The sequence below is a fragment of the Mixophyes fleayi genome, chromosome 11 (genome assembly GCF_038048845.1).
Source record: "Mixophyes fleayi isolate aMixFle1 chromosome 11, aMixFle1.hap1, whole genome shotgun sequence".
Classification (NCBI taxonomy): Eukaryota; Metazoa; Chordata; class Amphibia; order Anura; family Limnodynastidae; genus Mixophyes; species Mixophyes fleayi.
Genome location: NC_134412.1, coordinates 24635249 through 24660880, shown reverse-complemented (window position 1 = coordinate 24660880; position 25632 = coordinate 24635249). Strand labels below are relative to the sequence as shown.

Genomic DNA, 25632 nt, shown 5'->3' with positions numbered 1-25632 from the left:
ACAGGAAATTCCACCAAGACTAGAACTTCAGTGACTCTTAATTATTTATCTCATGACAATAAGATTCTGCATCAGTCATCTGGTGATATCACAAAGTACCAAGTTCACAAGAGACACACAAAGCGACATCACAGCAAACAAAACCACAGTATAGAACTGCAGAAACATGGCAGTAAAAATACGTAAAAAAGAAACATAAACATGTAAAATATAATAGAATATAGACGAAAAGAGCTCTTGAAATAGAAGTGAAGAACAGAACCTGGACGATGGCAGCTTGATACAAATGGACGCATGGAAAGTATGATAAGGAACCATTTTGGCACAGAACGACGAGGTATGTGGGAAGGAAAAAAGCCAAAGAGGTGAACAGATGAATCCAGACAACAGGCAGAAGACAAATGAAGTACGAAGGACGAAAATTAGATCAGATGTAGAGTGATGGAATCAAGCCTGTATTCATTGCTCAGTGCGAGGGAAAACGGAAATATATGAAAAGTTCTATACAGATAAGAAACAAAATATAGCAGATATTCAAACTTCGGTCAAATAGATGCATCTCCCTACTCCTTCTCAAAAAATTCACCTTTGACCCCAAACTGAGCAAATGCCAACATAGTGTGCACTTATAACTTTATTTCTTTTTATCCAGAAACATATCAGAATCATCATCATTTATTTATAAAGCGCCACTAATTCCGCAGCGCTGTACAGAGAACTCATTCACATCAGTCCCTGTCCCATTGGAGCTTAGAGTCTAAATTCCCTAATGTAGACACACACTCACACACAGACACAGACAGACAGAGAGGGAGACAGACAGGGAGAGACTAGGGTCAATTTTGGTAGCGGCCAATTAACCTACCAGTATGTTTTTGGAGTGTGGGAGGAAACCGGAGTACCCGGAGGAAACCCACGCAAACACAGGGAGAACATACAAACTTCACACAGATAAGGCCATGGTTGGGAATTGAACTCATGATCTGTGCTGCCCAGATTAGTCACTATCCATAATCATGACAACACTTTGTATGAATCCAAAGGCAAAAGTGACTGCAGCTGATCGGAATGGGAGGCAACTCTATACTTGATTTCACCATGTATTAAGAATATCCCGGAGTTAATGATCTTAATGATGGCAGCAACATACCCAGATCTGACCAGCAATGCATCACGATCACCCGCAATAGCATTCAGCTTGCCGGGAAATGTAAGTAGTTTACTAACCAAAGTAAGCTCTTATCTCCTTATTTTACAGTGATAAAAAGCCTGTTTCTTTAACAGAGGTCTTGTGAGATGTAACCCCAATCTACAGCAATTGTTACCAAAAACCTTCCTACAAAAAGGTCACAGATAAATATTCTGATTATTTAAAAAAAAGAGGTTTCTTTTCACTTTGTTCAATAAAGAGAACAAGACCTTGTTGTATATTTGCATATATAAATATGTATAGAGGACTTGGTGGGAGCTGCCTTTTTCTGAAACAGAGACACAAAGAGAGAGACAGCGATTCCATAGATATGGAGATGATAAATTACAAGCAGGAGGTTCACACAGGAGAGAGAAACCATCAGGACTATTTTACTCTTAGGATTTCACATCCCTTTGCTAAGGTATTTAAAACATTCTCCAAAACAGTTTCCTCCTTCTTTGCGGCTGACGCAAGTGAAATCAGAATTGATACTCAGCAGACCTTTATGTACTACAACCCACACACAGTCTCAGCAGTCAGAGGTTTAGACATATTTTTAAGGTGTTTTTAAGTAATATCTGACCCCTTAATTATAAACAATACCCATCTCTCGCTTATCCCTGTTAATTAGCCAATCGGATCATCAGAATGGTCACAGCAATAGCCAGTCAGATCATCAGAATGGTCACAGCAATAGTCAGTCAGATCATCAGAATTATAACAGCAATAGCCAGTCAGATCAACAGAATGGTCACAGCAATAGCCAGTCAGATCATCAGAATGGTCACAGCAATAGCCAGTCAGATCATCAGAATTATCACAGCAATAGCCAGTCAGATCATCAGAATGGTCACAGCAATAGCCAGTCAGATCATCGGAATGGTCACAGCAATAGCCAGTCAGATCAACAGAATGGTCACAGCAATAGCCAGTCAGATCAACAGAATGGTCACAGCAATAGCCATTCGGATCATCAGAATGGTCACAGCAATAGCCAGTGAGATTATCAGAATGGTCACAGCAATAGCCAGTGAGATTATCAAAATGGTAACAGCAATAGCCATTCGGATCATCAGAATGGTCACAGCAATAGCCAGTCGGATCATCAGAATGGTCACAGCAATAGCCAGTCAGATCATCAGAATGGTCACAGCAGCAGGAGACGAGTGTGCTGATCTTGTGGGAAGTAGTGACCTGTCTACCGGTGTGATTATGTTAGAGAGGACAGGGGCATTATGTGAGGATCCAATGGAGACAAGCACAAAGCCTTAAGAGACAACAGTGGAAGCAGTAGGGCTGCCTAATAGCAGAGAGTACCACTATGTAATACAATATACACATCCAACTTGTTAGGAAAATAGACTTACATTAAATGCAAAGTGCTAGTTATAAAAAACACACCTTTATAGAACTACAATAAGTTATTTCCACTCTGGTATAAATAAGGCTAACTCTTAATAATACACAGTTTATTAAATAATACAGTAGTATGGTTGAATATCTCTTTAGGTTTCTTTAAACTGTTAACCACTAATTATTTAGTGCCTATATAGCTGTAGTCAGTATATGCTCTTCAGCAGTGCTATAAAGATAACTTTATTCATGCACATCAGTACCTGTCGCAGTGGAGAGCGCACAGTAATTTGCCTACCACAAATGCACACCGGAGTTAAATTAGTCAGTAATCAATTGGCCATAGGCGGAAATCAACACACCAACACAGGAAAACCATACAAACTCCTTGCAGATAGTACCCAGTTTAGTTAAACCCATGGGAGTATATTTACTAAACTGCGGTTGGTCGGTTGCTATGGGCAACACCTCCACTTTTTCAAACACACAGTTTAGTAAATATACCCCATGGTCTTAGTGTTGCAAGGTAGCAATGCTAACCAGACCCCCACAATGACGGTCAAATATATAAGTAATTGCTAAGCGTTTATGTACGTGGCTCTGCAAAGGAAACACATAACTAAAATGGCAGATTTTCATGAAATAAAAAAGTAGCTCATCGTGCCAGCTTAGAGCTGTTCGCCTGCTTTGTTGGTGGTTGTGAAGTTTTTTCTTAAACGTACAAACACTCTGGTCTTACACAACTGGGCCAACGAATGGCGTAAAGGCAAGAATTTAACGGGGGATTGCTTTCTTGCACTTTTGAGAACTAAAAAACCAATTTAATTGTTAAGCTGAAAGTGAAAATCCTGATACATAATGAAACACAATACATTTGTCCTCATACGTTGCCAAATTGTCCACTAACGAGCTTTTGTAAAATAGCATTAACCATTTGATGACTGGAGGGTTTTCACACCTTCATGACTAGACCTTCATTTGGCAGTTATTAACTGGAGCAAAGATCTTACTGCACAGTTTTGTGCATAATATTTACGGTATGCATAAGGGTATATTTGTCAAGGGAGGAAATTGAGGGGGGAGGGGTGTGTGAATGATTTTTACAGGTTTGGGGTGACATTAAACAGGTATGGCATTAGGAACACATTGGACCCCATGCCCATAGCATTTACCACAAGCGAATGCCTTCGGGTCAGTGGACTGTGTGCACCCCATCTGACACAACACCAGAGGATAACCAGCCTTATTGATTATTTATTTGTTAGCATTTATTTATATAGCAGCAGCATACTCCAAAAGTACTTTACAATTGGGAACAAACATCATCATCATCATTTATTTATATAGCGCCACTAATTCCGCAGCGCTGTACAGAGAACTCACTCACATCAGTCCCTGCCCCATTGGAGCTTACAGTCTAAATTCCCTAATATAGACACACACTCACACATATACATACAGACAACAAGACTGGGGGTATATATACTAAACTGCGGGTTTGAAAAAGTGGAGATGTTGCCTATAGCAACCAATCAGATTCTAGCTGTCATTTTGTAGAATGTACTAAAAAAATCGTAACTAGAATCTGATTGGTTGCTATAGGCTACATCTCCACTTTTTGAAACCCACAGTTTAGTAAATACACCCCTGGGTATTAACGGCACACAAAGAGGTTTACAATGTATAGGATAAAAAACAAGATATCATTAGTTGACGGCAAATGCTACGTTCAGGATAACACTGCCACTTATCCTTTAGAACCTGTAGTTAAAAGGACAGGCAACCTAATATTTAGGTATATATTTCCTAACAAACAAGCAATCTTTGTGCTTTTATAATATAGGATATTAATATTATCGGGTATGTTATCCATTCTAATCAAACGTTTTTTACATTACTCTAGTATGCCTTAGGAGAAAAAGGTGCCATTCCCTGTTATTATGAAGAATTATATACCACCGATTAGAAATAACCATAACACTATGCATCTTAGACCGCCATGCCCTTTATAGTAAAGACTGAGTTTACATCTTACATCTCGTGTGTTTATACAGTCGTGAAACTCTTCCATAAACTGTCCTTTTAATATATAGTATATTGCAGAATACATTAACTGAAAGCGTATACAATACTGTCAGACCTCGCGCCGTTAAATAAATTGGAAAGCAGACTAAAGCACCTCGCAATGCACTAAACATTATGATAAAGAGAAAGGCATTGCAAGAATGGATCTGACCTTTCTTTAGAGCATAAATAACTTTAAGGCTGTAACAGACAAGCTGATGAAAAACAAGACATGAAATTAAAGTGTTATGTTCTCCAGAGAACACACATTTGTCCTAACCAGCATCACCTCCAATCTTCCATCTTAGTCAGACAGGTTTTTATACCATTTCAACACTCAGCCTGTCCCTGTCGGTTCCAGAATCCACAGCTGCGTACCAGATGTTTCCCCATGTTCTGAAATACAGCTGCCTGTCACGGTCACAATCAGACATGGGAAATCACAGCTACACAACCACCTGTACCGCAACTGCCCTCAAGCCTCTAGCAGCCCCCTGCTGGTAGACAGCCTCAAAGTCTCTGATTGAACGCAGTGTGGGGTACACTAGCGGAGTCTTCTAGAGTTCTGACTATCACACCTCATTATAGAAGGTAAATAGACCCGTGTGAGGCTTTTAATGGATTCAGAGCCAGGATCTCGCTGGTACAGGCTTCTAGGTATACAGTCATGGTGAAAAAGCATCTCAGCAGATGGCTAACATCACACTCGTCATAACACATGGATGGGAGAACGTTTTAACCAGGGGTTGGCTGGCAGACTTTAGCCCAGGGGGGCAAGCACGCAACACTGTTCCATAAGTAGCGGCCCATCCTTAAAGGGTGCTTTTCAGTACAATATATATTTATCAATATAAAAAGAGCCTATTTTAGTGTTGCTTAACCCAGCGATACTTTATTATTATAAATGATAAATCTTAAATAATGTAAATAAATAACGCAACAGAAAAAAAACCCTTACTTTATATTGCATCTTATGTTCCGTCTTACTACAGCGCACATATATATATATATATATATATATATATATATACACACACACACACACACACACACACACACATACACACACACCTGGCTGATTATACTAGGTTTTATTAAAATTAAAAAAAGCCTGTTTTGCATTAAAAACCTGAAGTCTTTGCCAGCAAAGGGCTTGATTTTGCTTCGCCCTATGTACTAATAGGGTCATTATTTGTTTTAAGGTTAACCTACAACAAGTAATATTAGGGGAGGAGCAGAGCACAATCTGACACCCTGGTCCAGAGCTGGATTAAGGCTCTGGGAGGGCCCGGGCACAGATTTTAGACAAATACACAGGTAATACTGTGTGCACTACTGTTAGGTGCACGCAGCTCTGCCTTTATGAGCAGTACAGTGTGAACCAGCAAGTTACATTACAGTGTAGTCAGCAAGACAGTCACCCAAATTCTGGACTGCCCCACCAGATTCAGGACAGTTGGCAGACAGTCCTGCTCTCTCCTACCTGTTCTTGTCACTTTCACCACCTGTGGCTGCCAGACACCAGAGCTCACACAGATAGGCCACTCATAGTGGAGGGACGGATCAGGTGGATCCGCGGCCAATATGGAAGGTGGCTGGTCCCAGAGGAGAGGCCAGCCACCCATGTAATAGAGACTTAGGCTGGTCCCTGCACCAGCCCAAAATAGTTTTTCTTCTGTCCGGCCTGGGGGGGCATCTGCCCCCCTTCCCAGCCCGCCCCTGCTTTTAACCCAACCACAGAAGCATTAATGCCTGAAGCAGAACAATGATTGATTGTTCAAGGGGAGGTTGCTGGACATTGCCACAATTCCCAAGAACCAGAACCTCTTATTGTCAATCCCCCGAAAGTTTCTGCATATCAGGAAAAGTGTTCTGCCAACTTTAATATCAGTAAATACAAAAAGAATAAAAAAAAATGAGAAAAATTACATACCTGGCCCACTGGCTCAGCGTGACAGTATTCTACTCTCACTGTTCCCACTCGTTCTGCCCAAGTTATTGTAATTTGAAAATGAGTTAATCGATGTTAAAATACCATTCATTCCAGTAAGTTCATTCAGCCCAGGTCTTTGCTGCTGGAAAATTGGTAGTAAAAACGAAGATCAGACCGTTACCAAAAGGTAGGTTGGCAGATACGGTCCCAATTGCTAGGAATGCACCAAACTCATATTTTAGGATTAGGCCACGTTTCAAATAGAACACCATACTGAATCTAAAATCTAATTGAATAATAAGGATCAGCCTAAATGAGGCCAGATTAGGTTTTAGCTGGCCTATTCCTAAGGATTCAGACAAAACAAATTCTTGCTAACCCCAAGAACTCGGCCAAATCCTGTAAAAACAAAACTAAACTTGGGATTCAGTGCATCCCTAGATAGTAATACTCCACTGGACCTCATTGTATTACAAGGAAATATGGGATACTACTAACCCATATAACACATACTAATGTATTTATTTATAAACAGCAAATCACCAAGACGGATATCATAATGGTCACATTCAGGTAGACCTCTTATATACTTTGGACTCAAATGTACATAATTTTTTTTTTTACGAAATTCATACTTCTGTAGTGTTGCCCAATACATTTCATTTAATACCTTGCCAATTACTGTAAACATTAGCTGCCAGTGAGCAAGAAGTATCTTGAACTTAACGACATGATAAAGAAACAAAATATTTCCCTGATTAGATTTTTAACATACACCACATTCTAGGTCTGCTCCAGGCGGCTGTTGGAAAACCTCTTAATGAGAATTTTCAATACAACAGAAAAGTATTTTATGTTAGTCCTGTGCTCCATTATATACCAATCTAGACTCTGAAAGGCCATCACTTGCTTCCAATAGTGTGGCACCTGTGGAAAGGTGCGACACATTTTTGGGAGTTCTAAATTATGACAGGGAGAGGTATAAACTTAAATTAATTTAAAAATATACCGGTATGTGAATAGTTGTTCTCCAAAGTAAAAAAGGAAAAAACTGAAACAAAAAAAGTAGCAACGTTTTAATCCGTTTTAAAGGCTTAAGACAAAGAACCTGATTCATTAAGGGAAGTAAGTCAAATAATGAGTAAGCTTTCTCCGGGACAAAACCAAGTTACAATCTAAGGGGTGCATATTAGTTTATTATTTTGCACATAAGTTAAAAACTGGCTGTTTTGTCATCTAGCACACAAATACTTGATAGCTTTATGTTTACACTGAAATGTAAAGTTGATCTAGGACAAGCCCTGCCCCAACTATAAATCTGTCCCCACATTTTAAATTTAGCTCCCCCTCCAATGTAACACGGTTTTGCCAAGGTGCAAAGTTACTTATTTTTTTCACTTTACCTTAATGAATCTAGCCCAGCGAGTCACCCATGGGCAGTCGCTAGAGGGCAAGCGAGTAGGAGAAGCAATAATGGCAACAGACACAGGGGCGCATGCCCCCGAAAAAAAATATATAGAGAGAGAGAGCTGCTGCACATGCGGTCGCGCATGCACAGTAGCTCCATTTCGGCGGAACTGTATTATACAGCAGCCGCGGCGCTGCCAAAGAAGCGTCCGCGGCGGTGCTGTATTGTACAGCGGCGTGGCTGCTGTACAGTACAGTGCCGCTATGTAGGGGCACTGTTTAGTCCCCGTTCTTCGCGGAGGGGAGGTGTTTCTGGAGAACCAGGAACCCCCCCTGCGTGCGCCCTTGAAACTTAGCCCCCCTCCACCTACACCCTCTGTAGCTCTCTTTCATGCCTGTTTTGCTATACACCTCTGATTTTGCTGTGACCCCTTTAAAAAGCCGAGTGGGGCCGAGTTCCGACAACACGGGAACATAAACATTGGTGTGGCGTGGGGCGGAGGAAACCGGATTTTAAATTATGGACAAGTTCATTTTTACCTACCAATTATTAGCCCGTCGTGAAAGGCAAGCTGGGGGCTACAAGTGAAGCTTACTATTTAATTTCTCAAACACACACACACATCACTAACAGTAACGTACCAGTATGTTTTTGGAATGACCGAATCACCTGGAGGAAACTGCAAACAGGAGAGAACATACAGAATACATACAGACAGTGCCCTGGGGGCACCAAGTCTAACCAATGTGCTATCATATATAAGTTTGCTCAGAAAAATAAAATAAAATCCAATATTATTTGCCGATTAGAAAAGCAGTCAGAAAATAGAAATATACAAATAAAATATCCCAACCGTAAAAATTTAATTGGAGGCCCAAGCAATCAGTTGATTAATCCATCCGGCTATCCACAGCCCTTATGATAGAATATTGCAATATTCAGTTAATCAGAGAAAGCGTCTGCGTAAAGCGAGATTGCAATAAAGAGTTAATTCACCAATAATTTGGACAAAAGATAATCAGCAATAAATCAGTTTTGAGTGATGCTCCAATTTGATTCATGAGCAGAGACTAGTGTTCTAATCATCTAGTTATTTGTATTTATTTATCAACTGAAACCTAAACAAATATTTATTTGGTTATTCATTTGGTAGGATATTTTACTTATTTGTATATTTTTATTCCCGTCATATGACAGACATAGATGAAAAAGCCATATGACATAATGTAACACAAACTATGATAAAGCTTATGTAAGAATTGTTTGGACACCTTTAGAAAACTGTTAATAATTAACATTCTATCAACATTTTCTGGTCAATTTTAATCCGAGGTGAAGTGTAGCGCTCCTGAAATGCTGCAGGCTTAAAGATCGCTAAGTCAGAATGCCTGGGTTGTCCACACACATAGGGGTATATTTACTAAACTGCGGGTTTGAAAAAGTGGATATGTTGCCTATAGCAACCAATCAGATTCTAGCTGTCATTTTGTAGACTGTACTAAATAAATGACAACTAGAATCTGATTGGTTGCCATAGGCAACATCTCCACTTTGTCAAACCGCCAGTTTAGTAAATATACCCCTCAGAGATTAAAAACACAACAAGTGTCGCTTTGCTAGCGTGAGTGATCCAGCCACAAAGTGAAGTGAGTAAAAACAACGAAACACGTTAAATTTGGACGAGTCCTTAGTTTTGGATGCTGGGTGGGAGCTACTTCAATTAAACATGTATTACCGGAAAAGCCAATAAGACTTATTAATTAGAACATTGTTTTATGTATTAGGACATTTTACATACTAACACTTTCTGCCCTTAATCTCTTGAAGTGAAACTTAAACTTCTTCCATCTTTAGAATTTATTAGATTGGGCATTATCAAAGACCACCAAAATTTAACTTGCACAATATTAAAGTTGTTTACATATCTTATAACAGGGCTGGGTTATAAAGGCATGTTACCGACAGATCTCAGATAAGTCATACTAGAGGATATATAGGTTCTCTCTCAAGGATGCTGGGAACACAGAATTTCATGGGGTCTATCTGGCTTGCGAGACATCGTTAAGATCTAGAACTGATAATTACATAACCAGGTAAGCAGAAAAAAAGTCAGATGTAACACATTACTAAATTTCACTGTATAGCTATCATATATTCCATTTATTTATCAATGTAGGGTATAACTCATTCACTGTCACAGGACCACTTACAATCTGTAAAGCTAGGTACACACTACACTGTTTTCATCCAATAATCGGCTCAATCAGCCGACATACGACCGCTCGTTCAAAAGTCGGGTCAGTGTGTGCAGTGACACGATGGTCGAAAGTCTGCCCAAATGGACTATTGTTGCCTCATTTGGTTGGTCGTACCGTTTAATATTTTCGTTCCAATCTCGTTTCCGCTGTGTAGTGTGTATAAACTTCCGACCGATCCACAACAGTGAGTACGAAATTACAGTCATTGCTCACAACAACATGGCTGTACAAAGTCGCTAAAGGGACGTCCGCTCTTCCCTTTATCGTCCTAAACAAGGCTAGTGTGTATGCAGTCCATGGACCGAGCGATCGGAACATCGATCGCATGTAAAATTGATCGGCATAAAAAGTTTGTGGAAAATTCTGTAGTGTGTACCCAGCTTAAGGCAGGAGTGGCCAAACTCAGTCCTCATGAGCTACCATCAAACAGGTCATGTTTTCAGAATTTCTTAAATCATGAACAGGTGAGTTAATCTAGTTGCCTTGTTCAGTAATTATCCCACCTGTTCCTACAGACAGAAATCCTGAAAACATGACTTGTCAGTAGCTCCTGAGGACTGTGTTTGAGCACCTCTGCTGTACGGTTTCACTTATTGTTTTGGATTATCACCGCAAACACTTTAATGAATGTTGCCCAGGACAAATCTGTAACCTGTATTAGAGATATCCTGTCCGTAAAGCAACGTTCTTGATTTTGCATTACATATTTAATCCGATATTTCCATCAGCCAATTAGACGCAAGATTGTTAGACCAGTATCAGCATTACTAAGAAACACGGATAATCTGTGCTGAAAAAACCTAAGGGCCTGGTTATTCTCTGTGGTTGTCTAAACGTATTTGTGTGCATAGAGGATTAACATGTTTTAATCATGAGGATGTATTTGTTATGTTGGGTAATGCCACTTTTGTCTAAGATAAAATTCCTTACAGTTCAATTTGCACAGGGATCAAGCGTTCCTAACCGAAAAGACACGCTGATGAATTAATTGCTGTAACCCGGCCGCAATCAGCTAAGACGAGACGATAACGAGGGCTTTGGACTTGAACAAACTTGGCACCCGCAGCCCGAGTTCCCCAGTGAATCAGACGCTTTTGTTCACCAGCCATTGCTGAGCATTTGTGCCTTGTGGAAACGGGGACAGCTAGTCCCTGTAATGCAATCTGCCCCTTTAGCGGAAGACTTTCATGAAGTTCCTCTCTCATCTCCTCGCAGCTGCTTTCAATTGAACAAAAAAACTGAACGTTACCATCTGAGACAGAAAGAGAGAGAAAAAAAAAAGAGACTTTCCAGGTTCACAAATGGGATGAGAAAAAAGAATTTGTATGGGTTAAAAGACATCCCAGAAATAAAATCTGCGGAACACGCAGCAGAGGTTTCATCAGACTCAGAGCCATGTGAATCTGGCATTATATAGAGTAACGACCTGGGAGTATATTTACTAAACTGCAGGTTTAAAAAAGCGGAGATGTTGCCTATAGCAACCAATCAGATTCTAGCAGTCATTTTGTAGAATGTACTAAATAAATGATAGCTAGAATCTGATTGGTTGCTATAGGCAACATCTACACTTTTTCAAACCCGCAGTTTAGTTAATCTAGCCCCTGGTATCTCTGTATGGGTTGGTTCTATACTAAGCCTAAAATGTATGTTCTATATCAACATGACAAAAGATTAGTGTCACCCATGGCACTTTTGCTTGTGCTACAATTACATACACAATGAGAAGGACACGTCTCAGCAGACGTCCATATACAAATGATCATAAAAGCCTCAATAACACAATGCAGTAAAATGGACAATAATAAACATGGTGGCTATAATGACATTGTTTGGATGCGGGAAAAATGCTGACGCAAGCATGCAACAATGTGTATTCATTAAAATAGATGTAATGTACCTAAAAGGGGAAGAAAAGTGACAACAGGAGGATTGGAATCCATTTTTTTCCCCACATATGAATGGACAGATTAGAGATGGACACAGACGCGACAATCTGAGGTAAAATTACATTACTGAGAAGACCTTGGAAGAAAAGACCTATATTAGCTTACATGACTTTAGTTATAAAACAATGATAATATATGGTTATTGCTGAATATATAACTACAAAAAAACAAAACAAAAAACAATCTCTAAAATGCAAGAAAACTATTCGTGAGGCAGTATTTAAATATAAATGAATTGTTTTTTAACAAGCTGATCTATGACGGTGCATCAAGGCTCAGTCTTCATTGTCTCTAATGAAAAGAACAGGTGCACGCCTAGAATAATTACAAATGTTCAACAGCACGAGTTCACTTTTATAACCCCAGAAAACACACAAATGAATACGCCGCAGTGTTTGCTAGTTAAACATCGCCACTGCCCATAAAAGGAAGCACATGTCGCACACTGGTCCATTGTAAACATACAAACACGCCACGCTGCTCAAGACAACGCCAGATCGTTCGTTAATAAAAAATAAAAATAAATAAAAAATACCTTGAATGGAGACTATATTGGTGTTAAGGATGGTTTTCTGGTCTCCCTGGTTCGAAGGTCTCCTCGTGGATGCATCCCAGAAGATGTAGAGACCGGCGGGTTTTTGACTCTTCTTTTTATGCTAATAAATAGTTATTATTACTTTTTTTTTTGCTAGTTTGACAATATTTCAGAACATGTTGTGATGGAGGCAATGTCTTCTCCAACTCTGATCTAGAGAGTGATCTGATCACGTAGAGTTTGGGAATTGAATCTAACCCTCCGAGCACTAAACCTGTCGGCTGGTCACCTACATCAAACTGAAAAGTAGGATGAATAGAGATTCTCCCCCCCCCCCCCCCTCCCTCTATCTCTCACCTATTCTGCTATCAGCAAAGAGTAAAATAGAAGGAGTTTCATCTTTCACATGAAAACTTAATAACACTCTAACAGGAGGGAGATCAACTTTCCTATTGCTATTCAAACATGAGGGGGGCGAGAGAAGAATAAAGACAACAGAGGAAAAAGAAAGAGTAAAATAGTTTACTATGTAGCAAGGCAGAAGGGCACTTTACACACTTTCGTCCTTTGATGTTAAGAGATTGTGAGACCCAGGTTTGTCGAAAAATAAGAGAGAAGTCGGTACAAGAAAAAGAAAAAAGAAAATTATTGTAAGGCAGATTGGGTAACATAGCACATCATCATAAGTCTTTCGGTAATACAATCTATAGATAAATAACCTCTAGGGTTACTTGTACATATAGACTTTAGGTCTTTTCTTCCTTGACTAGCTCGGGTTGTTTGTTTTATATAATCTAATAGCTTAGTTTACAGCATTTGAAGTCTTTGCTTGTCGCTTCCATCGAATCAAGGGTTGGAGACGGATTTACCAGTAGCAGATAGTAGCTGGAAGTTTGGGGGTTTTCTTTTGCCGTGCCAGATTAAAGATGTCTTTAGTTGACCACAAATCCTAGTTTGCTTGTTAGGGAAAGACTTGCAAATTAAAGATCAAATCGAAAGGCAGATTCATTACCAGTAACACAATCAGACAATCAGCCACTGGGACTGGTAGGATTCACTTTAATAGGTTCTCAGAATGCAGTAGCTGAAAAGAGGATTTTGGAAATATCAACACAGCGGGGCTTTAGAACCTCAACCTTAATGACAACTTGCCATTTTTCAGAGAATACATTTTTACGCAGTGCTTTCTGTATTAAGTGTAAAAAATATACTTCTTACATTACAGTTCCCTGGGCTTCTGATCGCTCTCAAGTCATTGGAACTGCCCCAGTCTCAAGATATAAGCGCGGCCCGGCTAGCAAATTCATGCATATGCAGTCTTGAGCATTCAGTTCCGCTTAGTGAACAACAACAAAAAAAAAAGTTTAAAAAAAACAATAAGAGAAAAATATATAAAAATATTTAAAAACTATTAGCCATTGGGAGAAAAAAAATTATGTATTCTAACAACAAATCCTGTTTTCATGCATCTATTCTACTGTTGCAATCTTGCGATGAAGGCTGCAATCCTTGTTAAATAGTAGGCTTCCCATGGTTTGCATGAGGAAGCTTCCGCCAATCAGATGCGGCAAATCTTACGCAAGCAGAGGATACAGTGACCTCTTGACGTATAAGGCGAAGCCCTATCTCCAGCGAAAACACCCTTTACGAAATAAGACCCTTAAAGAGAACTGAAATACATATACTCTAAAAAGTACACATGGGATCGTATACATGGGCATTGAGTAAGAACGCCGGATAAATTGTCGACCAAACCTTGTTCATTGCTTGCCTTAACTGGGCGTTAGAAGTGGGATCTCAAAGCTTTCCTGCAGCACAGTACACCGTGTACTTAATGAGCAGGGGTTGAAGGTCTTTTTCTCAAGCAGCCGCTGTTACAGCTGTGTCGAGCATTACAGGTTCGTTGTCCTCATGTCGGGGATAAGGATGTCGGCGTTGTCAGTATTAATATAAAGACTATCACCGATGAGCAGAACCCCATTTGATTTACAAAGCGTTAATGCCTCTGACCACTGCAAACAACGATTGTGATGCAAAGCGAGCAGTTGGCAGAAACCACATATGGTACATTTCCATTCACTTACATTATTTTTATTTTATCTATTAGCCACAAAGCATGCTCAATAAGCTCCAATAATGCACTTTAAACACTTTGGGGCATATTCAATTAGGTTTCCGGTCCGCGGTAACGCGCGTTACCGTGGAAAGTGCGCAGTATTGACGGTAATACGGTACCGTAATAACACGGATTTTCCTACGCAACCCTGTTGGGTGCGCACGAAAATCCACGTTATTGCGGTACCGTGGATTGACTTTGCGCCCCGTTTCGGCGTGTTACCGCAGACAGGAAACCTAATTGAATATGCCCTTTAAAATGATAGGTGGCCTAAAACTTAAACTACTTGATGATCTCTGATGACTACAGTATCACAGATATTAGCTCTGAGTAGATAGAAAGGTCTTAGAAAAGGCCATTACAACCTCAGCTAATGTGCTCATTGGGAGAAATAAAGGGCACACAATCCTTGACTACTGAGCGGTAATGTGGATTGGTATATGTTTAATAATGGTCATGTTTTAATGTCATGTGTAATTCGTAAGCGTGACAAGTTTTTGTATTATTTTTTTTTAGAAATTATTGTTGTTTTTTTTTTTTTTTTTATCACCTCTTTCTGCATACAAAAATATATCTTCCAGAATGACTCCTTTTCATAGTAGTACACTTCTGCTTTTCCCACTTACCTTCTAATTTTAATAACCTCAGCTAAATTCTAGTTAACATCAATGAACTAAGGTTATTGTGATATGATTACAAGTGCATAATCAGGAATCAGACTGGCAGTACGTGGGAATCTGACTTTAGTAAAAATAAAACGCGAGTTTAAATAAACAAACCTCTTTGTGACTCTTGAACAGGATTGTCTGCATATTAATTTGTATTTTATTACTATAAATATAATGGAGTTATTTTCAAATAGGTTATTAACAGAGGTCTTCAACCCTGTCCTCGGGTCTCACCAACAATGCATGTTTTGTGGGGTCCTCACAGTAGCTCACTTGTTGAAATCGCTGATACAACCAAGTAATACATTCACCTGTGCTAATGTGATCAGGTCGATAAGGCTAGGGTTACAGAGGCAAGGTTTAGCGGCCCATTTCTGTATGATTAGTCACATGAGACAAATCACTTGATCTGTAAAGAATGGATCACTACAGCTGGGAACACACTACAGGATTTCCATCCAATTATTATTATTATTAATATTTATTTATAAGGCGCTACAAGGCATCCGCAGCGCCGTACAGAGACAAACAAAATCACAATACAATGGGAGACAGCACAGTACAGTAAACACAGCAACTCAGTACACTCAATGCACAGCTAGAGAGGGCGGGGAAGGGGGAGGGAGGATCCGAAAATGATGGGGCCCAAGAAGGGGGGCGTGGAAGACAGGGAGACCCCCAGGGGGGAGGAGGGAGCGAAAGTGGATGTGGGGTGGAGGACCTTTGAGGAGGAGGGCTAAGTAGCTGGAGAGCAGAGTTAGAAGTGGTGGAAACAGGAGGAGAGATGGCCCTGCTCAGAGGAGCATACAATCTAAGGGGAGGATTATCTAATTATCGCGCCAATTACACGATAAACGACCGTTAGGTCCGATACCGCATTAGCGTGTACGCTCCCACGAACATGTTTTATCGTACCAAAGCACATTGTATCCTTGTCTTGATTTTATAAACGGATTAAAAAAATCACGATCAACGATGGAACGATGTCGGGCAAATGTGGAAGTGTGTACGCACTCACCACCAGCAGCTTAGGCAGATTTGTGTTGAGTTTACAGAGTCGCGATCTTTCCAGCAGATGGTTATGAGAGATGAAGAGCACAGATCTGAAGGTACATGATGTAGGTGTGTACGCATGAATCTGCATTCTCATTGGGGCTTCAGTCGTTGGTAAAATCCTTACAGAAAACGCATCTGCAGTAATATTCTGGGATGAGCTTAAGGGATGAGCTACATAGCTGAAAAGTTGTGTGTAGCTGGTATCATAAGGATCCATTAGTTATATATCATAAGATCTGTCTCCTGTGATTAATTACAAACAACTATACTGCAAAAAAAAACACTCTATCCTCCAACATACACTGCCAGATAATTTAGTTGATAAACACTGGGCCAAAGCAATAAAAGTTCATTTACACCTCCAAACGCTCACATTACAGTTCCTCTCCCACTTCTCTTATCTCATCTGATAGATTTAGTGAGACATTTTTCTGAAATTTCTATCAAATGAAAGTTCAGACCACATACCGTGTGAATCTATGACCCAACAATATTTACTTATTTTACACGATGGAAACTTAAAAGAAACACATAGAGCCTTTGCAATTACGCTAAGGTAAGATGTATCATAGCCTTCAGAGCGTCAGATCTGAACACTCCTTGTTGTGTTGTACCATGGTGTGAAATGATTGCTTAAGCTGGGTACACACTACAGAAATTGCCACCATCTTTTTATGCCGAGCGATTTTACATGCGATCGATGGTCCGATCACTCGGTCCATGGACTGCATACACACTAGCCTTGTTTAGGACGATAAAGGGAAGAGCGGACGTCCCTCTAGCGACTTTTTACAGCCATGTTGTCGTGAGCAATGATTGTAATTTCGTACTCACTATTGTGGATCGGTGGGAAGTTTATACACACTACACAGCGGAAACGAGATTGGACTGAAAATATTAAACGGTACGACCAACCAAATGAGGCGATAATCGTCCATTTGGGCAGACTTTCAACCATCGTGTCACTGCACACACTGACCCGACTTTTGAACGAGCGTTCGTATGTCGGCTGATTGAGCCGATTATTGGTCGAAAACCGTGTAGTGTGTACCTAGCTTTACTCAACATAAACAAAGCAATTTTCTCTGTAACGGTGGTACTCCCACGCTAAAGAGTACTGCCGGTGAGAAGAAACTAAGCAAGATGTTTCACATTAAAAAAATAAACTATAAGCTATGTTCTGTTTTTTGAAGAGCGTCAAACATCACATGTACCTTTTATGTGAACATCTGAGCGAACGAGTAAGATGCCAAAGTTGTCTCAAAATGAGAAGAAAAGATTTGTTGAAAAATTATCAGTAGGAAGTTATTACTTTGATGGGACTTAGTATAAACACACTTGTTCATGACATCTCATTTGGATTTCCTTTAGTTTTGATTTAAAAAAAAATAAATGCATTACGTGATTCAACGGTTTATGTAGCTCAACCGAACAGCCAATACAGGGTGGAGAGCAACTACTAAGTGACCTATGGACACATAGGGGGTGGGGGGGGAAATCAAACTAAAACAGATGGCTGGCTACAAAGTAGATACGTACCAAATTCTCCCATGTGTTCGCTTCTAAAGGAAGTCTTAGATGTCTTAAACAATCAAAAGCTGCGAGACTTAAATTAAGCGAAGCACGGTATTGTTCCCCGTGTTCTATACGCAAAGTAAAAGTATACAGTAATGATTTTTACAGGTTGATGTATTGCAATCACCGAAAAAGTATAACTCAAATAAATTCAAGCACGAGATAAAAATAAAACTGTGTTTAAACTGGGAGTCAGATTGCAGACAGTATTGAAACTAAACAGCCTCCTTCTATAAAACAAAAAAAAAATATTGTTAGCAGTCTGCAGTCTTCTATAGGGGAACAAGACTACAAAATGCGTCAAGTTTCTGGATTATCGTGTTGTTACAGGTCAGAGCCTCTGCAAACCGGCCTGTCTTATAACTCGCATGATCACTCACAACTTGGTGAAATGCAAAACAGCTGGCACGGAAAATGTAAAGGAACTTTTTGCTGCAGACTGATCACACACACACCCCTGTCTGATTGTGCGCCTGGTTTTATGAATGAAGTTAACAAAAAAACAACCCAAGCTGCAAGCAATTCTAATTTGGAGGACTTTAAATTACTTACAGCACCATCTGACTACTTTTAATACACAAAACCAAACCTTCTGATTTAACCCATTCATGTCTTCTACAAGAGAAAACAAATGTTGTTTTTTTTTAATTAAACCTAGCTAAACTAACAATAAATGTGCTGTCATCTATAGCAATCAATCAGCTATTGGCGTTGATCAGATTCTGCAAATTAAACTGTCGTAATTTTACCCCCAAAAAACAAACATGGCCCCTTCATCGCCCAATGTAGTTTGCAGCTCCTGCCTTAAAAAGCAGCAACAAACGCCAGAAAAATACCATTTTTAACTAGTACTCATTTAAAATCTGTACAATATGGTTGGATGAATAAATGCACTTACGGTACTTACCCAGCATCAGACTAATGACATTAAAGGCAAAGGGGTATATGTACTAAACTGCGGGTTTGAAAAAGTGGAGATGTTGCCTATAGCAACCAATCAGATTCTAGTTATCATTTATTTAGTGCATTCTACAAAATGACAGCTAGAATCTGATTGGTTGCTATAGGCAACATCTCTACTTTTTCAAACCCGCAGTTTAGTAAATATACCCCAAAAGCTTCATTGGTGGCTGTGGGTAACAGCTAGTTCTTGCTATTTAATTCAGGCCATGTAAGATTATCTACTACAGTGTCATCATTTCTTAAAAAAAAAAAATGACATTTTGTTTCGTAGTAATTTCCTGTTTTCAGAAATGAGCAACCGGATTGCTCTCTAGAAGCTGATGACCTAATTGTGAGCAAGTTTAGTGACTTCGCAATTTGGCAAATTCACGTTCCAGTCTTCTGTCTGCAAACAACATACTTCCTTTGGTGTTGTCTGTCATCAAGACAAACACCTATGGGAACTAATCAGAGAGCATTCTGTCATCCTCCTGTCAACATTTTCACCCTTTCACTTATCACGGGCACAATGCAAATTTATGTGCAAAATAATTTGCTGTGTTCTGTTATGTAGTGTGGCTTTTACTTGGGAGTCATTCTTAGGATGCTCCATGTGCAAGATTTGCAGCAGTTCATTGTAAGCTTTGCTGTCTGTACTGCATTGCCTCACATAACCTTTTCTTACTACTGTTTACATAACACAGTAACATCAACTCATATAGGCAATAGCAAGGATTATATCTGACACCGAGACATTTGTCTTGGGTTTTACAACCAAAAATAACAGCCCAGCGCATAACCAATAAATCTCTTTAATTTCTCTGCATTCTATCATTTGATATAGAACAGGTTACTTTTCATAGAGTACTAAAATAGATCCAGAGTTTAGTGTATCCATCCCAAGCAGGCCAGGGCATTGCAATACATCTAAACTTTTGCATTTTTTTATCTCATTAACACAACAATATAACAACATAAAAAAAATGGGATATTATAAGCTCACTTTATAACATTAAATTTACATAATGTCAGTTTTTACTCCCAGATAAAGTCATTTAAATAAAAAACGATTTTTGAAACATACAATTGAAAGATAAAAATGTATATCTACCTATAGCTTGTTACAGTTCATACTGATATTCTAAGCAGGACAATTACACATCAATGAGTAGCAAAACAAAGCCACCCCTTACCCATAGAGCTTACAATCTAAACAGTAATGTAAGTAATATATCACAACTGTCAGCTGGACAGAAATAGCTCCAATACCCAATACCACACGCAGGCACAACCTGGTTAGAAAATGACATGTTTTTCAAAACATGACTGATTTAGAAGCAAGGACAAGCATGGGGGGGGGGATCAGTCACTGACACAAATACACCAGATGGAGATGAGATACAGCCAGCAAGAATTTATCTGATAAACACATTACTGGGAAGAAAAGTAAAAAAAAAATGGGCAAGTAAAAAAGTTATTAGTGTAGAGGGAAATCTTACCGTCCTCCAGTAGTAACTTCTACACTCTCCCAGGCACACATGTGATCGGGGGAGAAAGTTTCAACTTCTTTTGTATCTTATTTTGTCACTCCAAAAAAAAAAAATTAAATAAATCAAAGAGTGTAATTAAAGGGCACCCAACTGTCCCGGTGTTCTGTTGCTCCCTTCAGGACACCTTGCTTCCAAAACTTGCAGAGAGAACTTGTGTCCAGACCAGGAACTGAAAATTCATTCTTGCAGGGAGTTATTTTGCAGGCTCTTTCCACTGAAGTATATAAACGAAATCAGGGGAAGGGGGGGGAGACAGTCAACCAGCAAAGGTAAATGTGCACAAGCTGGGTCACCACCCCACCCTCTCTTGCAGCTTGTATTAGTGCTATGGCCAGTGACCACCTTTCTGGCTCCCATATAGCACAACACAGAGACCTCCCTGTTGGTTCTTGCTTTGGGGTTAGTTGAGCTGTATATTTATAACCTGATCTCTGCTGCTGCTGCTGCTGCTGCACAAGCCACACGCGAGGTGAAATTCCCAACAGGAGGCGAAACATACTTTGCTCATACACAAATTCTCTTTTTTTTCCCCTCTGATGACGTGCCTCCTACTCCACTCCCCTTTTTGTAGATAATTTCACCCTGATAATAACACCCAGGCCACTAGGCAAAATACCTGGGTGGATCTGCCTGCTACTTCTAGATCCCTGGGAGTCCTCAGATTTCTAGTGCATGAAGTAGCTTCCTAGTGTCAAGCTGAAGTGCTCTTTAAAGTGGTTGTCTTGCAGCTGTTCTCAGCCTCTTGTTTTATTATAATTATTAAGCTACAAGGAGGATGACACCAAATATAGTACAAAAATACCCAAAATAATAATAATAATACATTGCATTGTATTATTTTCAATGTTTGTACTGCAGTGCCTAAAATATTTATATATTTAGTGCATTCTATTTTGGACATACTGTTTAAATGCAAATGTTAAATTTGTGATAAGTGGTTTAAGACACACCAAAAAAAAAAAAAAATTCTTGCAAAATCACACAACATACTTTCACTGCAGTGGAGGGTTCTGGGTAGTGACATGGAACTGAACTCTATACAGTATATACAAAGTAAATCGTTTCTTAATCCCTTTGTTTTAAAAAAAATAGCAGCTCCCAAATAGGTAATAATAATGAGGATGGCATACATAGCCAATGTAATGTGGTAGGTCTGATGTGGGAAATATCTGCTATAAATGTAGTTATTAATAAGATCTAGTGCCTATAACACAGGTGAAGTGTTAAATCGGTACTGTATAAATTGCTAAGATATTCTATAGAATGCTTTGTTTTTTTGCAGAAATCTGTTTAGTCCACTGTATTGAATCTTTAGAAATAAACACATTAAGCAGATAAATCAGTGTTTTTGATCTTTCAGCTGTATTTCATCATTGGCCTAAAACACAAGTACACAGTGTACATTCAAGTTTTTTGATTATTTACGCCTATGCAGTTTTGATATCTAATAGAGAGTTGCACGTAGATATCGCCTCTCTTCTAGAACTGCATTCCATTCACCGGCCCTTAAAAAAAATAACAGCATGCTGTTTAAAAAGAAGTGTGCACAGAATCCTTGACCCATATAACAATCACAAGGACTATTAATTTGGCCTGTGCTGGTGTGAATGGTCCTTGCACTCATTACAGGGATAAATTATTACTTTTAGGAAGTTCTACTTGAGCTGCATTGGAATGGAACTCTGCTCGAGTATGCACCCTTACAGAGGCAAGAAAACGGAGAGGAATAAAACTTATTACTTCATCATCACCATCTATTTATATAGCGCCACTAATTCCGCAGTGCTGTTGGAGCTTACAATCTAAATCCCTTAACATACATACACACAGACAGACAAAGAGAAACTAAGGGCAATTTAATAGCAGCCATTTAACCTACCAGTATGTTTTTGGAGTGTGGGAGGAAACCGGAGCACCCGGAGGAAACCCACTCAACCACGGGGAGAAAATACAAACTCCACACAGATAAGGCCATGGTCGGGAATTGAACTCATGACCCCAGTACTGTGAGGCAGAAGTGCTAACCACTGAGCCACTCTGCTGCCAACAAGCCACCGTGCTGCCCACAACTTTAATTGATTTCACTTCCTGTTCCTTTGTAGATGAAACGTCAGAACTCTGCAACTTTTGTCTGTCTTTGTATGATTTTAAAAACCGCTAGGTAAACATGTCAAAAATGCAAGACACATGTAAGAGAGTCAATCTGCACCTCCACTCTCTGCATGCCGCAAGGTATCAACTGGCGGGCCAGAAGTCTGCCACGTATCCTGGTGTTGTTAGGTTGACAAGAGGAACCTGTATGACAAGGGTGATAGTGGGATTTTCCCAGAGCATGTAGGCCACAGAAAAATGTAAGAGAAAGAAGAGGTGAGGACATGACCTCTGTATGCCCGGAAGGGGTGGGCATATATTAAATCAGAAAATGTTCAACCTTCCCTTCTTTCCAGTAGAGCCCACCTAGATCAGGTTAGAAAAAGTAGGATATTGTCTTCACTGGCTGAGCGTCGGTCCTGGAGGAGTTCTCCTACCACATTTTTTGGGTTATTATACCCCAGTTTTGGATTGTCACCAGGGTGGTGCATTGGGTGGCCAATTAATTGGGTACTGTAGACATGATTTGCATTTTGGGCTCTCTGACCTATGGCAGGCAATCGGTGGCTCGCTTTGGTGCTCTCCTTAAGTTTAAACCACAAAAAATTAAATATAAGGGCATGGCCATATTCTCTCCAATGGTTGGTGTCGTAATGTAAAGCATTTATTTTAATTGCTTTTCTTACCTTTTTTTTGTATTGTGTCTTCATGCATTTTCTGCCTGCTTTGTGTTGATCAACACAAAACCCCAAAAGGATTCTGGGATTCTATATAAAAAAAAAAAAAAAAGCACAATTGAAAAACCTGAGAGACATAAAAAGCGCAATCTTTATTTGCATTTCTAAAAAAAATCCTGCGCTTATGGGATTTTACTGGCAAATGATAAACCAATAAAATAGACACTGGCATATTGTTATATGTCGAAGGCGAATATGGAGGCCTTTATTTCCTGAGAAGCTGTTAATCCTACTTTGACACAAATGGCTTTGATACTGTTTTTAATAAAGTTTATTTGATGTTAGGTTCAATTGCGCAGTCATTTATTTCCTTAATCAAACATTCTGGGAGAGGTTTCTGTCAGTGAAGGGAGCTCTTTTCTTAATGGCTAAATATATTCCTTTTACCACAGCAGAACAATGTGGTGATATTTACATATGTAAATATGCAGGAGAATAATTTAACACCTGAAGTGTAATACAACATTATAGTGTACCCATCCAGTAGAAGCAGCCATATTGTCAGCTGAATATTCAGGAGAAGGCAGCCTATCAACACGTCAAGAACCAGTGACATCACTGAGGGGCACAACACCTTCCTAGTTAATTGATTGGCTGAATATTAGTGCAGCTCACAAAATGGCTGCTTGGAAGTAACAGGTCGGCTTCCATAGAACAATAAAGCAAACATAACCCTTTTTTTAAAATAAAAGTTTATATGTATTTGAAAACTGACACAAAGCTTGTTTTATGTAAAGTAATTTCAAGTAAAACCATAATGATGAGAGATCTGGTCATGATAAATATAACACAGTATCTCCCCGAGAGGCGCTGCGATTTATTTTTGTTGGTAGCTCCTGTGCAGCGAGAGGTTGACCTGTAAGAGGTCAGATAAAGCCGTCCAGAAGCCTCTGTTCCAGGCCTGGGAGAAGTCAATTCAGCACATGGCCACTTCATCACTGTCAGTGTCCGGCATATGGGTTTACCATCAGTTCCTCAGCTTTACATTACTAGGTGCCAAAGTCTCTCACTGACATCCACATGAGCTCAATCATCTCCCTCGCTGACTGTCTAATGCAGTGATCTCTTAATGATCGACTTTCCTGGGTTGGCACAAACCTAGGTGTTGATCTGTAGTCCTCAAAAATGCTGACAGTGAAGGGTTGTAGGATATCCCTATTTTAGCAGAGCTGTATTGATTAGTTACTCAATCATTTTCTGGAATCATCAGGTAAAGGTTTTATATGTAAGGTTATTTTACACTATAAACCTTCAGTGCATCATACAGCATTAACATAGGTTAGAACAAAAATGGGCCTGATGCCAAGTTGGACACATGTTGGGTGTAATTTATGCAAGAAATAGTCACCCCCCCCCCCTAAAAATAGCACATTAACACCCATATCCTGCACTCTCTTTGTGGTGCAAGTTTTCATAACTTACGCTACACAGGTATGTTCAGTTCAGAATCAGGCCCTATGTGTTTATATTCACTTATTCACCCCATAGTCCTCATGGGTCTATTCACGCTCATTCTACCCCATACCCCTCATGTTACTGATAAATACATTACATTCCCCAAAATGTATTAATGATTTATCAACAATTTCCATGACTATTCGTTATATATTTAGTTCCCTATAATGGGGCCATCGTGTGCTTCACTGGGGGCGCAATTTAGGAATATTTTAGGTTAATTTGGTTAAATTGAGGGCTAGGGGGGTAGCATTTGTTGTTCTTGCCCCAGGCACTAGGATTCTAAGTTACGGCTCTGGAGAAGACAACATACGTCTACTGTCACTGTGTGTTACAGCTCTAACATTTTGTCTATATTCACCATGCCTCCCAACAGTCCCAATTTCAGCAGGACAGTCACCATTTTAGGGCTTTGTCCCGGCTTGGCAACATATTTGTCCCATTGGTGGGAATTTTGGGGGAAGGGAGGTATCTAATGGACAACCCCACCGTGCCGTAGCCACGCCCCCATCATAACATGACCACGCCCCCTTTCCCACTCCTGTGGACAGACATGTTGGTAGGTATGTAGTCACCCTTTTGTATGCAATCTTCTGGGCCACTGTAAATATTCATGAGCATTAATAAGTGTGGACCGCCCAAGTACTGGCAGAGCATGCTCAGTGCGCTTCTCTGACATCCTGTGACATCATCAAGCTACCAGCTTTCAGTGCATTGGCTCTGAATGATCACATGAGATGCAGATACATT

At 39.7% G+C, this 25632-nt stretch overlaps 1 protein-coding gene across 1 annotated transcript in view; it reads right to left on the bottom strand.

Annotated features, from left to right (window-relative positions):
* Positions 1–21171, bottom strand: part of NTF4 (neurotrophin 4) — a 76794-nt gene extending 55623 nt beyond the window's left edge. The window contains exon 1 of the mRNA XM_075189683.1: positions 20549–21171. The gene's annotated coding sequence lies outside the window, so the exon portion shown is untranslated. The remainder of the gene's footprint in view (positions 1–20548) is intronic.
* Positions 21172–25632: the final 4461 nt, after the last annotated feature.